This window comes from Budorcas taxicolor, chromosome 2, assembly GCF_023091745.1.
Source record: "Budorcas taxicolor isolate Tak-1 chromosome 2, Takin1.1, whole genome shotgun sequence".
Taxonomy (NCBI): Eukaryota; Metazoa; Chordata; class Mammalia; order Artiodactyla; family Bovidae; genus Budorcas; species Budorcas taxicolor.
The window spans coordinates 65,888,817-65,902,303 of NC_068911.1; positions in this window are offsets into that span (position 1 = coordinate 65,888,817).

The window sequence follows — 13,487 nt, forward strand, 5'->3', positions numbered from 1 at the left end:
CAGGGTTGCATAGACTCAACAAGACTGAAGCAACTTACCACACACATACACACACAACAGAAATAAATCTTGGATTTGTCAATAATTGGTCTTTGTCCCTGGTTTCTGACATACAGCTTCTAAATCCTTTAGACTCTCTGGTTGATAGAATGTCTTTTGTATGGTGAAGTGATGACTAGTCCCCCTAGATAGCTTCAGGCTGGTGGCCAGAAACACCCAGGCCTGGTTGGAAGGTCGGAACTCTCAATCCCACCTCCCTAACCTCCACAGAAGGGAGAGGGGCTGGAGATGCAGTTATCACCAACAATCAGGGATTTAATCAATCATTCTTTCCTAATGAAACCTCCATAAAAAAAAAAAAAAAACTAAACTGTGGAGTTGGGAGAGCTTCTGTGTTGGTGAACACACAGAGCTGCTGGGAGGGTAGTCCCCCAGAGCAGGGGACTGGGGGCTGGGGGCTCCCAGCCTCTTCCTACATCCCTTGGCCCTTCCATGTAGCTATTCCTGAGTTCTATCTTTTTAGAACTTTTTCTTGAGTTACTCATAGGAAGTAACCCCACTCCAGTACTCTTGCCTGGAAAATCCCATGGGTGGAGGAGCCTGGTGGGCTGCAGTCCATGGGGTCACTAAGAGTAGGACACAACTGTGCGACTTCACTTTCACTTTTCACTTTCATGCATTGGAGACAGAAATGGCAACCCACTCCAGTGTTCTTGCCTGGAGAATCCCAGGAACGGGGGAGTCTGGCCAGCTGCTGTCTGTGGGGTTGCACAGAGTCGGACACGACTGAAGCTACTTAGCAGCAGCAGCAGTAGTATAGGTAGCCACCTGGGACCAGCAACCGGCTGAAGTAGGAGGCAGTCTGGTGGCACTGAGCCCTTAACCCACAGGGTCTGCACTGACTCCAGGTAGTTAGTGTCAGAACTGAATTGAATTGTATGACACCCAGTTGGTGTCCACAGAGAACTGGAGAATGGCTTGGTGTGGGGAAAAAAAAAACAAAACATGTATTTGGTGCCAGAAGCATTGTGAGTAAAAACAGCTCAGGATGCTTTCTTACTTATGCCTCAGAACATCTGCATAGCAAATGAGCAAGAACAGAAATCCTTTTCCCATGGGAGAATGTAAAAAGGTGGCCAAAATGTTATCGTCTCAGCAACTATCCTAAGAATTCCTCTTCGGAGAGAAAGACACCTACATTACACATTTCCTGATCAGATTGCTTGGTACAGAAACTGCTGCACCTCCCTCCCCCAGACTCTCAGGCCTGTTCTGGAAACAGGAAGCGGAAGAAGGATGAGAGAGAAGATGAGCAGAAGCGGTGCAGGGCGGGCAGTAGGTAGTAAGTTTACTACAGTCATCGGACGCCCTGGTTGAACTGAGTGGGGTTTAACGTCAAAACCGGGCTTCCGGGACCTCCCTGGTGGTCCAGTGGTTATGACGCCGCACTTCCCGCGCAGGGGGCGCAGACGCAATCCCTGGTCAAGGAACTAAGATACCACATACCATGCAGTGCAGCCAAGAAAATATAAAAAATAATAATAAAATAAAAACACATTGTTTCCTTTAAAAAAAAAATGGGGCTTCCGGTCTCACTTAATATGTCAGGGGGATATTATGGGACCAGTAAATGCGCTCAAGTACAAGAGCCAGGAGTAGAAAGATAGAGCTAGAAAGGGACATTCCTCAGGAAGAGCATTTTCTGAAACTCGTAGAAATCGGGGAGAAAGAAAGGTGGCTGAGCCAAGGATGTATGACACTCCCAACCAGGGAGGACTCGGGCTGTGTGGGTTGACCCCGTCTTCTTCCCCTCCCTGCTCATAGGATTGCTCCAGGACCTCATGTTCCCGCCCCTGCTTCCCCCTGCTCCCCTCCCCTGTACTTCCCTTCCTCACTCTCTCCTTCCCCTGCCCATCTCTGTCTCCCTGCCCCATCCATGCCAGTTCATAGACCTCTCATTCCCAAACATCCCCCCCTTTTATGTGAAACTATTCATAGAGTTATCCTGATTTCTTGCTCTTGTTAGAGAATGTCTTCATAGGCATTTAAAGAGCACATGAATAAAGTCACTTTTTTATGTAACAGCTCACTGACAAGATCTCACACCACACAAATAACTTGGTCTACAATTCAGCCCACCGCACATGGGGAGATTTGGGTTTTACGGCTAGTACACATACGGAGGAGAATAATTTAAAATAAGGAATTGGATGACTGCGTATTATAATTTGTCATTGTTAAAGAATGAAGGTGATTGGATAAATAGACAGGACAAACGCATGCAAGATAATATCGACAGCATGTTGACTAATCAAGTACCCAATCATCTTACCTGCCACAAGTGAGAATTTGGTTAAACATTTTGATGATGTACAGAATAGCTTGCGGAGGGATTTGTTCCCTGGTAATTGGCAGGAACCGCAGCTCATTAAATTAGCTCTCATCTGACATGCCAAATGATACTCACAGTTGATCTGTTAGATCATCAGCAAGCGATTGTTTATCTCTTCCATAAGCCAGGATGACAAATAAGCAATTTTAGCCAAAAGGGTTAAGGCCAGTGCCAATCATTATTCACAACGCAATTTAACTGATTCTCTGGCAATCAATACCATGCGTTCAAAATGCAGTACAGCAGTTTCTTCCACATTGTGGGGCCCTTTATGTGAATATTCTGCCAGAATATAAACAAACAAAATGCTAAGTGAAGACAAGTTTCAAATGTAGTATTTGTCATCTGATTTTAAGGGAGGGAGAAAATCAGTAAACTAGACGCATTCACTTTGGGCAGTTATGTAACAGAACAGATACATTAAGGGAGATCCTACCCAGATAATTGGGCTAAACCAGTCAAAAGTCATGAAAGGTGCCAGGAGAGAAATGACAGAGGCTGATGTAATGCCTACACCAAGCTTATCAGCTTTATCAGGAAATCTGAGATGATGATGATAAAACAGCTCTAGAAGGCCACATTTTGCCTTCCATCTCTGTGCACTTGATATCAAGGTCTTCACATGAGATTGGCTAAGGAAGGCCTTCTGAACCACTGTAATGTCTTATTTGCCCACTGATATGGCTGGTCCTTTTCTAATAACAGATGCTATTTCCTTTTCTGATTGACCTTTTCTCATCTTGCCTGGGGCTCCTGACATTATGACAAGACTCTAAATGAGGAATTTAATTCTGAGAAGCTTATCCCAGAACCCCAGTCACGAATGTGCCACTTAGTGAGATAAGCACTGAGATAAAGGCACTAAGATTGCTGAGTGGAGTCTTGATTTTCCCTTCAGCTGAAAAAGGAGATTCTTATCTATTAACAGTTTGTGGATTTAGAGGGAAATGTGGTCACCTGGCTACTTCACTGCTCATCTGGAATGGGGCATTCAAGAGGCAGAAATTCAAACCAGTAGTAGCCATCTCACATGCCTGTGCTGATAAAATATTCAGAGAAAAAGAAGATTTCAGCTGTTGCCTAATATAAGACTTTAGGGTCATTTCACTCTTCCCATCCCTTATGTTTTCCTTGGCCTCTCAACCAAGATAATAAAAATTTGGTCATAAATCTCCTTAGTTAAGAGGCCTCCTTATGATATGCTCCAGTAATCATTGTGCTCATCAAAAGCCCTGTGGAAAAACTGGTACTTTAGATCTTTAAAGTAATATATGTAATTAATGTGATCATAATATTCATAATCTATATCCATAATTAAAATAATAATACTATGCACAAAGCTGTTTCTCTGGGATCGTGTCAAACACTCAACAACAAAGGCCTGAACTGAGTTGTTAGTTACAGAGCTCTAGATAACAGCATGAGCTTTGCTCAGATTCTGATTGAAGGGAGGACTTAGAAAGGATGAGAGAGGAAAAAGTCAAGAATTATTCCCAAGTTTCCAACCTAGATAGCAGAATTGATGCAGCATTGAGGTGGTTTGAGACAGATGAAGTGGATAAATCTAGAACCTATTGAGTTTAAGGTGCCAGTGAAACTTAGATGAAGAGATCTAGTTGTCAGTTAAATATCTGGGCCTTGAGTTCGGGAGATGGAAGCCGGAGGCGCGGACTCAGAAACTGACAGCACATAGTGATGGAGCTGTTAGGAGTGAATGAGACATTTCCAGGCTATGTAAAGAGAGCAGGGCATAAAAGCAATACTCCAGGGGCACCACAGTTAAGGAGCCCCGCAGGGAAAAGCAGCCATCCAAGGAGGCTGAAATAGGACCAAGAGAGAGTGGTACTGGGGAAACCTCTGAAGTTATCCAGAGTGAGATCACCACCCTCTGGGAAAAAATTTTTAGTCCCCTTACCCTTAGTACATGTTTATTGATATGCTGTGTAATCAGGTCTCAGCAACTCCACCTCTCACCAACAGCCCTCCTCTGTTCCTCCTTCTATAAAAGCCAGAGAGTTTCAAAAATGGTTGATCATAGATTTATATGTTTCTGTTAAGTCAAATAGAATAGAAGAAAAGATTCCACTGACTTTGGAAACAGGGAAGTTATTGGAAATGTTGAAGAATTAATTTCTGGGAAATAGTAAAAGCAAAAGCCAATTGCAATCAGCTGGGAAGTTAGAAAAAGAAAAGGAATTAGTAACTGTTCTTTCTAGAACCGAGTTGTGATAGAACTAAAAAAAAAAAAAAATTGGCAGAAGCAAGTGGGAGAAGGCAAAATGGAGGAAGGTTTTTGCTGCTTTTGTTTTTCAGGTTTAAGATAGATAAATTGACTGGTTGATTGATTTTAAAACAAAACAGTGGAAGGAGAGCAAAAAGTGAGTGATTGTCTTAAGAAGGGAAAGGTCTCCCTCTTCATGAGCAACTCCAAGCAAGTAAGCAAGACTGAGAGAAACAGAGCTACAGGAGAGGGGTCACCATGCTGTGGGGACTGAGAAAGAGACAGTGGATCTGGGAGGATAAAAATATCACTCTGTGTTTGACAGATGCCTAGGCATGTGGGAAATCCTATATTCACAGTGATGCCAGTTCTCACAGCTATGTGAGTACCTCAGCAGTTTAGGATGCAGGAACAGAGATGACAGGCAGAATGAGCCACCTCAGGGGCTCACAAAGCATTTTTATAAAAGGACATGGAGGCATGAATACTGAGAATACTAGCAAGAGAGACATGAACTGTCAGATATGTAGTACTCCTATCATTCTTGCTATGCTGTTGCTACTTTGCCCTGGACTCTCCTCCATGAAAGCTGTAACTTAGGCAGATTCCATTCCTGCATATTCTGTTGCCCAAGAAACTTGTTGCCTCTCAGCCAAAAGTGATTCCTTTTTCTCTGCATTCGTCCTCTGCGTGCCATCAACTCTCTGCATTCCAGGAGTGAAGGAGGTTATAGAAACCACCCTCTTTTTGACAGGCTACCAGATTGTGTATTAGAAAAAGTTTCCCCACTGTGCAAAAGTCTTTGAGCAAACTACTTCCTGTGTCATACTGTCAAGTGTCCCTCCAGCTGGGTTTTACTATTGAACTGTTTCATGCCCACTCTGTGAGGGCTAGACATACAAGCAGGAGCAGGCTGCCTACTGAACCCTTCAGTTCACTCAGTCGTGTCCGACTCTTTGCGACCCCATGAATCGCAGCATGCCAGGCCTCCCTGTCCATCACCAACTCCCGGAGTTCACTCAGACTCACCTCCATCAAGTCTGTGATGCCATCCAGCCATCTCATCCTCTGTCGTCCCCTTCTCCTCCTGCCCCCAATCCCTCCCAGCATCAAAATCTTTTCCAATGAGTCAACTCTTCGCATGAGGTGGCCAAAGTACTGGAGTTTCAGCTTTAGCATCATTCCTTCCAAAGAAATCCCAGGGCTGATCTCCTTCAGAATGGACTGGTTGGATCTCCTTGCATTCCAAGGGACTCTCAAGAGTCTTCTCCAACACCACAGTTCAAAAGCATCAATTCTTCGGCGCTCAGCCTTCTTCACAGTCCAACTCTCACATCTATACATGACCACTGGAAAAACCATAGCCTTGACTAGATGGACCTTAGTTGGCAAAGTAATGTCTCTGCTTTAACAAGTGTCTAATGTGTGCTCAGAGATGAATTATATCCTCCCAGGATTGGCCATAGTCCAGCCTTTACCTGAATCGCTACTCACCCAGCATTCTTTGAATACAAAATCAGTTTCTCAAGTATCTTAATACGGCCATGTGGATTTTTATTTTACCATCCTGTTTACTATTCTTCTTGAAATTTTTCATAATAAAAATTAAAGATAAATAAGAAAAGGTGAGTTCAGGAAGAGAATAAACACAAACAAAATCCAAAATTTTTCACTCAAAATGAGTTTGCAAATGAAAATTTCAAAGCACATAAAGAGAATTCACCCCATGAAAAGGTCAACAAACTCAAAATAATTCACTTTTATCTTGGAAAATGTAAATCATAAAGCAATTAAAAGAACATTTGTTAAGAAAGATTTTATTTTAAAATAGCATTATAAAATAAAAACAAGTAGCTATGACTCTGTACAAGGATATTTTTAAAAGATTTAGAAATCCAGAAAATGAATATAATTGTTGTAATTTTAGTTTTTAAAAAAGCCTCTATATATGCATAAATTTAACTAGTCATCATCAAAAAAAAAAAAAAGTTAGTGCCTTTGAAGATAAAACCATGGTTATAATTGAAGTTAGAGATAACAATGATGATGGCTACAGAAATATGAAAATCACACAAAAAAATTTAAGAACTGAAATTATTAGGCTATGTTGCCATTGGGTAGTATTCATTGAGATTTAATTCTGGCTAACCGCTGAAATAGCCTCAGCTCTGATGATGACCATTTGAAACTTCTCTGTTTGTGAAATTTTGCTAATGCCACTGGAATGCAGAAGAGGGATGAAAGGTGAGAATTGGGCCCCCAGTTCTGTTCACCAGTCACCTACAAAAATAAAATAAGCTTACAAAGAAAATTTTTTATCAGTTATGTCAATAATAATAAGAAAACTTAATTTAAGGATCAAGTAAATTAGAACTCTCCTGATTATCTGATTATTTTCTGCTTACATCTGATTCAATAAATCTAAAAACTATTTATCATAAAATATTTATTATATTTATACATTACATATATTACTATATTATTCCCTCATAAAAATTTTAAAGTATCCTAGTTGTGTCAATAAAATGGTTAAAGAATGATGAGTGTTGAGACTGAAAGAATTCTTTTAAAAACCAGCAGAATTACAGTTTAGTTGAAAGGTGAAGATTTTAAGTAAGGATATGATAGACAAAGTAAAGTATTTATATTAACACAAAAATTAAAATAAATTTGAGTAACTTTGGAAAAATAACACAACACATGGTCTTAAAAAGATACATATTTCCAGCTCTACCACTAAAAGTACCCAAGAGAAAAGCAGCACTTTTGCCTGCCACCAACTCTAAAGCTCATTCACACACAAAGTACCCAGACTTCAGTTTCTAATATTGTTCTTTCTGCAAAGAGCCAGAGCTCCTGTGTTCTGAGGCAGGAGAAAATCAGGGCAGGCTTAGAACATCCTGTTGTTGCCTATCAGTAACTAGGGTTGATCTCAAGAACATCAGACACTGTGCTGAAGGCCAGAGGAGACAGCCTTAAAAGGCTCCCTGACTGGTGACAGCCCTGAAGGCCATCCACTGGATGGGCTGTCTGAATTGAGGGCAGAGGGAGAAAGCAGCAGGCCAAGACTCAGAGAGCTCTCAGATTCTTATGGAGACTTTTCTAGTGGAGCTATCTGTCCAGCCCTTGGAAGAACTCATCAAGGAACCCCATGGCATGTGCACAAGAGAGCCAGCATTGAGATGGTTTAGCAGTCACAGAGAAGGGAGCAAAGCGCAGTGGAAAGGAAGTGGTCAGACATGGGATGTGCATGGGTAGGAACTGCCCTTAAAACCCGCAAAGACTTAGCACCGAAATTACAGGCAAATGGTTCTGTTCTTTTGTTCCTCCTTGCCTCTACACCAGAGTTCAGTTCAATTCAGTCGCTCAGTCGTGTCTGACTCTTTGCAACCCCATGAAGCGCAGTACACCAGGCCTCTCTGTCCATTACCAACTCCCAGAGTCCACCCAAACCCATGTCCACTGAGTCGGTGATACCATCCAACCATCTCATCCTCTGTTGTCCACTTCTCCTCCTGCCCTCAATCTTTCCCAGCATCAGGGTCTTTTCAAATTAGCTCTTCACATCAGGTGGCCAAAGTATTGGAGTTTCAGCTTCAACATCAGTCCTTCCAATGAAAACCCAGAGTAGTTTCCACCAGTAGTTTTACACCAGAGTAGTAAAAATGAGTACAAGAAAGAGGTGTATGACAGAACAAACTGTGCAACACACACACACACACACACACACACACACATGCGCACACACTCCTAAGCTGCTGGAGTCCCAGGGCTGGTCTGTACTGAAGGAAGACAAATGCTTTAGGAGATTCAATAGGAGATTAACATTTTTAAATAAAAGAGACTAAATTATAGTAACCAAAATGAGACTTTCAATAATTAAAAGTGACTGAGAGGGCTGAGAACAAGAGGGGACTGTTAACAAGGCAGCTCCTAGTGTAGGAGGTGGAAAGATAAAACCCAGGATCATTGTGATCAGAGCACAAAGCACTGATGGAAGTTTCTCTCTCAGTGAGTTGAAATTCTCCATCCGCTGCTTAAGCAAGATGTGTAGTTTAAACTCTAAGAAAGTATAAATAATGGAGAGATTCCACTCTAGGCATACAAAAAAAACCCCTTTGGGTACATATAAACTATAACCCTTTAATAAATAGTCCTTTATGTTTAGCAGACATTTGTTAATTAATTTATTTTTTTATTGAAGAATAATTGCTTTACAGAATTTTGTTGTTTTCTGCCAAAACTCAACATGAATCAGCCATAGGTATACATATATCCCCTCCCTTTTGAACCTCCCTCCCGTCTCCCTCCCCATCCCACCCCTCTACGTTGATACAACACCCCTGTTTGTGTCTCCTGAGCCATACAGCAAATTCCCATTGGCTATCTATTTTACATATGGTAATGTAACTTGACATGTTAGTCTTTCCATACCTCTCATTCTCCTCCCCTCTGCCCATGTCCATAAGTCTATTTTCTATGTCTGTTTCTCCACTGTTGCCCTGTAAATAAATTCTTCAGTACCATTTTTCTAGATTTCATATATATACATTCAGTTCAGTTCAGTTCAGTCGCTCAGTCATGTCCGATTCTTTCAAGGCCATGAACCACAGCACACCATGAATTTACCCAAACTCACGTCCATTGAGTCAGTGATGCCATCCAACCATCTCATCCTCTATCGTCCCCTTCCCCTCCTGCCCTCAATCTTTACCAGCATTAGGGTCTTTTCAATTGAGTCAGCTCTTTGCATCAGGTGGCCAAAGTACTGGAGGTTCAGCTTCAACATCAGTCCTTCCAATGAACACCCAGGACTGATGTCCTTCAGGATGGACTGGCTGGATCTCCTTGCTGTCCAAGGGACTCTCCAGAGTATTCTCCAACACCACAGTTCAAAATCATCAATTCTTCTGCGCTCAGCTTTCTTTATAGTCCAACTCTCACATCTATACATGACTACTGGAAAAACCATAGCCTTAACTAGACAGACCTTAGTTGACAAAGTAATGTCTCTGCTTTTTAATACGCTGTCTAGGTTCGTCATAACTTTCCTTCTAAGAAGTAAGCGTCTTTTAATTTCATGGCTGCAGTCACCATCTGCAGTGATTTTGGAGCCCAGAAAAATTAAGTCAGCCACTGTTTCCCCGTCTATTTGCCATGAAGTGATGGGACCGGATGTCATGATCTTAGTTTTCTGAGTGCTGAGTTTTAAGCCAACTTTTTCACTCTCCTCTTTCACTTTCATCAAGAGGCTTTTTAGTTCCTCTTCACTTTCTGCCATAAGGGTGGTGTCATCTGCATATCTGAGGTTATTGATATTTCTCCTGGCAATCTTGATTCCAGCTTGTGCTTCATCCAGCCCAGTGTTTCTCATGATGTACTCTGCATATAAGTTAAATAAGCAAGGTGACAATATACAACCTTGACATACTCCTTTTCCTATTTGGAACCAGTCTGTTGTTCCATGTCCAGTTCTAACTGTTGCTTCCTGACCTGCATATAGGTTCTCAAGAGGCAGGTCAGGTGGTCTGATATTCCCATCTCCTTCAGAGTGTTACATGGTTTATGGTGATCCACACAATCAAAGGCTTTGGCATAGCCAATGAAGCAGAAATAGATGTTTTTCTGGAACTCTCTTGCTTTTTCCATGATCTAGCAGATGTTGGCAATTTGATCTCTGGTTCCTCTACCTTTTCTAAAACCAGCTTGAACATCTGGAAGTTAATGGTTCACGTATTGCTGAAGCCTGGCTTGGAGAATTTTGAGCATTACTTTGCTAGCATGTGAGATGAGTGCAATTGTGCAGTAGTTAGAGCATTATTTGGCATTGCCTTTCTTTGGGATTGGAATGAAAACTGACCTTTTTCAGTCCTGTGGCCACTGCTGAGTTTTCCAAATTTGCTGACTTATTGGGTGCAGCACTTTCACTGCATCATCTTTTAGGATTTGAAATAGCTCACCTGGAATTCCGTCACCTCCACTAGCTTTGTTCGTAGTGATGCTTCCTAAGGCCCACTTGACTTCACATTCCAGGATGTCTGGCTCTAGGAGAGTTATTACACCATCGTGATTATCTGGGTCATGAAGATCTTTTTTGTACAGTTCTTCTGTGTATTCTTGCCACCTCTCCTTAATATCTTCTGGTTCTGTTATGTCCATACCATCTCTGTCCTTCATTAAGCCCATCTTTGCATGAAATGTTCCTTTGGTATCTCTGATTTTCTTGAAGAGATCTTTAGTCTTTCACATTCTATTGTTTTCCTCTATTTCTTTGCACTGATCACTGAGGAAGGCTTTCTTATCTCTCCTTGCTATTCTTTGGAACTCTGCATTCAAATAGGTATATCTTTCCTTTTCTCCTTTGCTTTTCACTTCTCTTCTTTCACAGCTATTTGTAAGGCCTCCTCAGATAGCCATTTTGCTTTTTTGCATTTCTTTTCCTCCATCCACAGTTTATCAGGCACTCTATCTATCAGATCTAGTCCCTTAAATCTATTTCTCACTTCCACTGTATAATCATAAGGGATTTGATTTAGGTCATACCTGAATGGTCTAGTGGTTTTCCTTGCTTTCTTCAATTTAAGTCTGAATTTGGCAATAAGGAGTTCATGATCTGAGCCACAGTCAGCTCCCAGTCTTCTTTTTGCTGACTGTATAGAGATTGACCTGGGTTCAATCGCTGGGCATGAAGATTCCCTGGAGAAGGAAATGGCAACCCACTCCAGTATTCTTGCCTGGAGAATTCCATGGACAGAGGACCCTGGTGGACTATAGTCCACGGGGTCGCAAAGAGTCGGACACAACTGAGCAACTTCACTTTCACTTTCACTTTCCATACCATTTTCCATAGTGGCTGTATCAATTTACATTCCCACCAACAGTACAGGAGCATTCTCTTTTCTCCACACCCTCTCCAGCATTTATTGTTTGTAGACTTTTTGATGAGGGCCATTCTGACCAATATGAGGTGGTATCTCATTATAGTTTTGATTTGCATTTCTCTAACAGTGAGCAATGTTGAGCATCTTTTCATGTGTTTGTTAGCCATCTGTATGTCTTCTTTGGAGAAATGTCTGTTTAGGTCTTTTTCCCACTTTTTGATTGAGTTGTTTGGTTTTCTGGTATTGAGTTGTATGAGCTGCTTGTATATTTTGGAAATTAATCCTTTGTCAGTTGTTTCATTTGCTATTATTTTCTCCCATTCTGAGGGCTGTCTTTTCACCTTGCTTATAGTTTCCTTTGCTGTGCAAAAGCTTTTAAGTTTAATCAGGTCCCACTTGTTTACTTTTGTTTTTATTTCCATTACTCTAGGAGGTGAGTCACAAAGGATCTTGCTTTCATTTATATCATCAAGTGTTCTGCCTATGTTTTCCTCTAAGAGTTTTATAGTTTCTGGTCTTACATTTATGTCTTTAATCCATTTTGAGTTTATCTTTGTGTATGGTGTTAGGAAGTGTTCTAACTTCATTCTTTTACATGTAGCTGTCCAGTTTTCTCAGCACCATTTATTGAAGAGGCTGTCTTTGCATCATTGTATATTTTTACCTCCTTTGTCAAAAATAAGGTACTCTTAGGTGCATGGGTTTATTTCTGGGCTTTCTATCTAGTTCCATCAGCCTATATTTCTGTTTTTGTGCCAGTACCATACTGTCTTAATGACTGTAGCTTTATAGTATAATCTGAAGTCAGGAAGTTTGATTCCTCCAGCTCCATTCTTCTTTCTCAAGACTGCTTTGGCTATTTGGGGTCTTTTGTGTTTCCATATGAATTGTGAAATTTTTTGTTCTAGTTCTGTGAAAAAATGCCATTGGTATTTTGATAGGGATGGCATTGAATCTGTAGATTGCATTCAGTAGTATAGTCATTTTCACAATATTGATTCTTTCTACCCAGGTACATGGAATGTCTCTCCATCTGTTTATGTCATCTTTGATTTCTTTCATCAGTGTCATAATTTTCTGTGTATAATTCTTTTGTCTCCTTAGGTAAGTTTATTCCTAAATATTTAATTCTTTTTGTTGCAGTGGTCAGTGGGATTGATTCCTTAATTTGTCTTTCTATGTTTAGCAGACATTTTTAAACAGGTTGTTTTTTTTTTTTTCCAAGAAGCTAATTGTGTCTACTTCTCTGTACTATTTGAGATAGGTTGTTCATTGTGGACATTTCAACTCCAATTTATTTTTAAAATATATACAGAGTAACTTCACCTACATTTAGTAGGCAGAAATTAAAATGTGTGCATACATATTTAGCTTATAGAATCTACCCCTACACCGTTTTTCCATATATGTGTCAATACATTTTCTGTCCTCCCACCCCCAACCTCAGAATTGTTAGAGCCAATAAATTATCTCAGGATAATGTCTTTGTTGTTAGACACATCCAGTTTTGCCCAGTATTGTGTTGGTCCATTTTTCTTTTACAAGCAACACGTTGAACAGTCCAAGAACCCTCCTGCACATGTGCTCCTAAACAGTAGACTAGGAATAATAGCACTCTAGCTTACTTTAACATTAGCTGTAATATTACGGTTTTCATTTGTTGCTTCCTTCCAAGCCATTTTGAGACTTGATAAATTATAACTGATATAAATTAATATCATATAATTAATGCATATTTGCTATCAAAGTTAAATGCATTATCAGAATTTCTCTACTAAAAGCAAATTCACTTTGTAAGCTCTTTTGAAATATATTTTGAAATCCACATTGAAGTCAGGGTAGGTTTTTTAACTTTACAAATATTAATGCATCCTTTAATTATAGGAAATTACCAAGAATTGATGCTTTCAAACTGTGGTGCTAGAGAAGACTCTTGACAGCCCCTTGAAGAGCAAGATCTAACCAGTCAATCCTAAAGGAAATCAACCCTGGA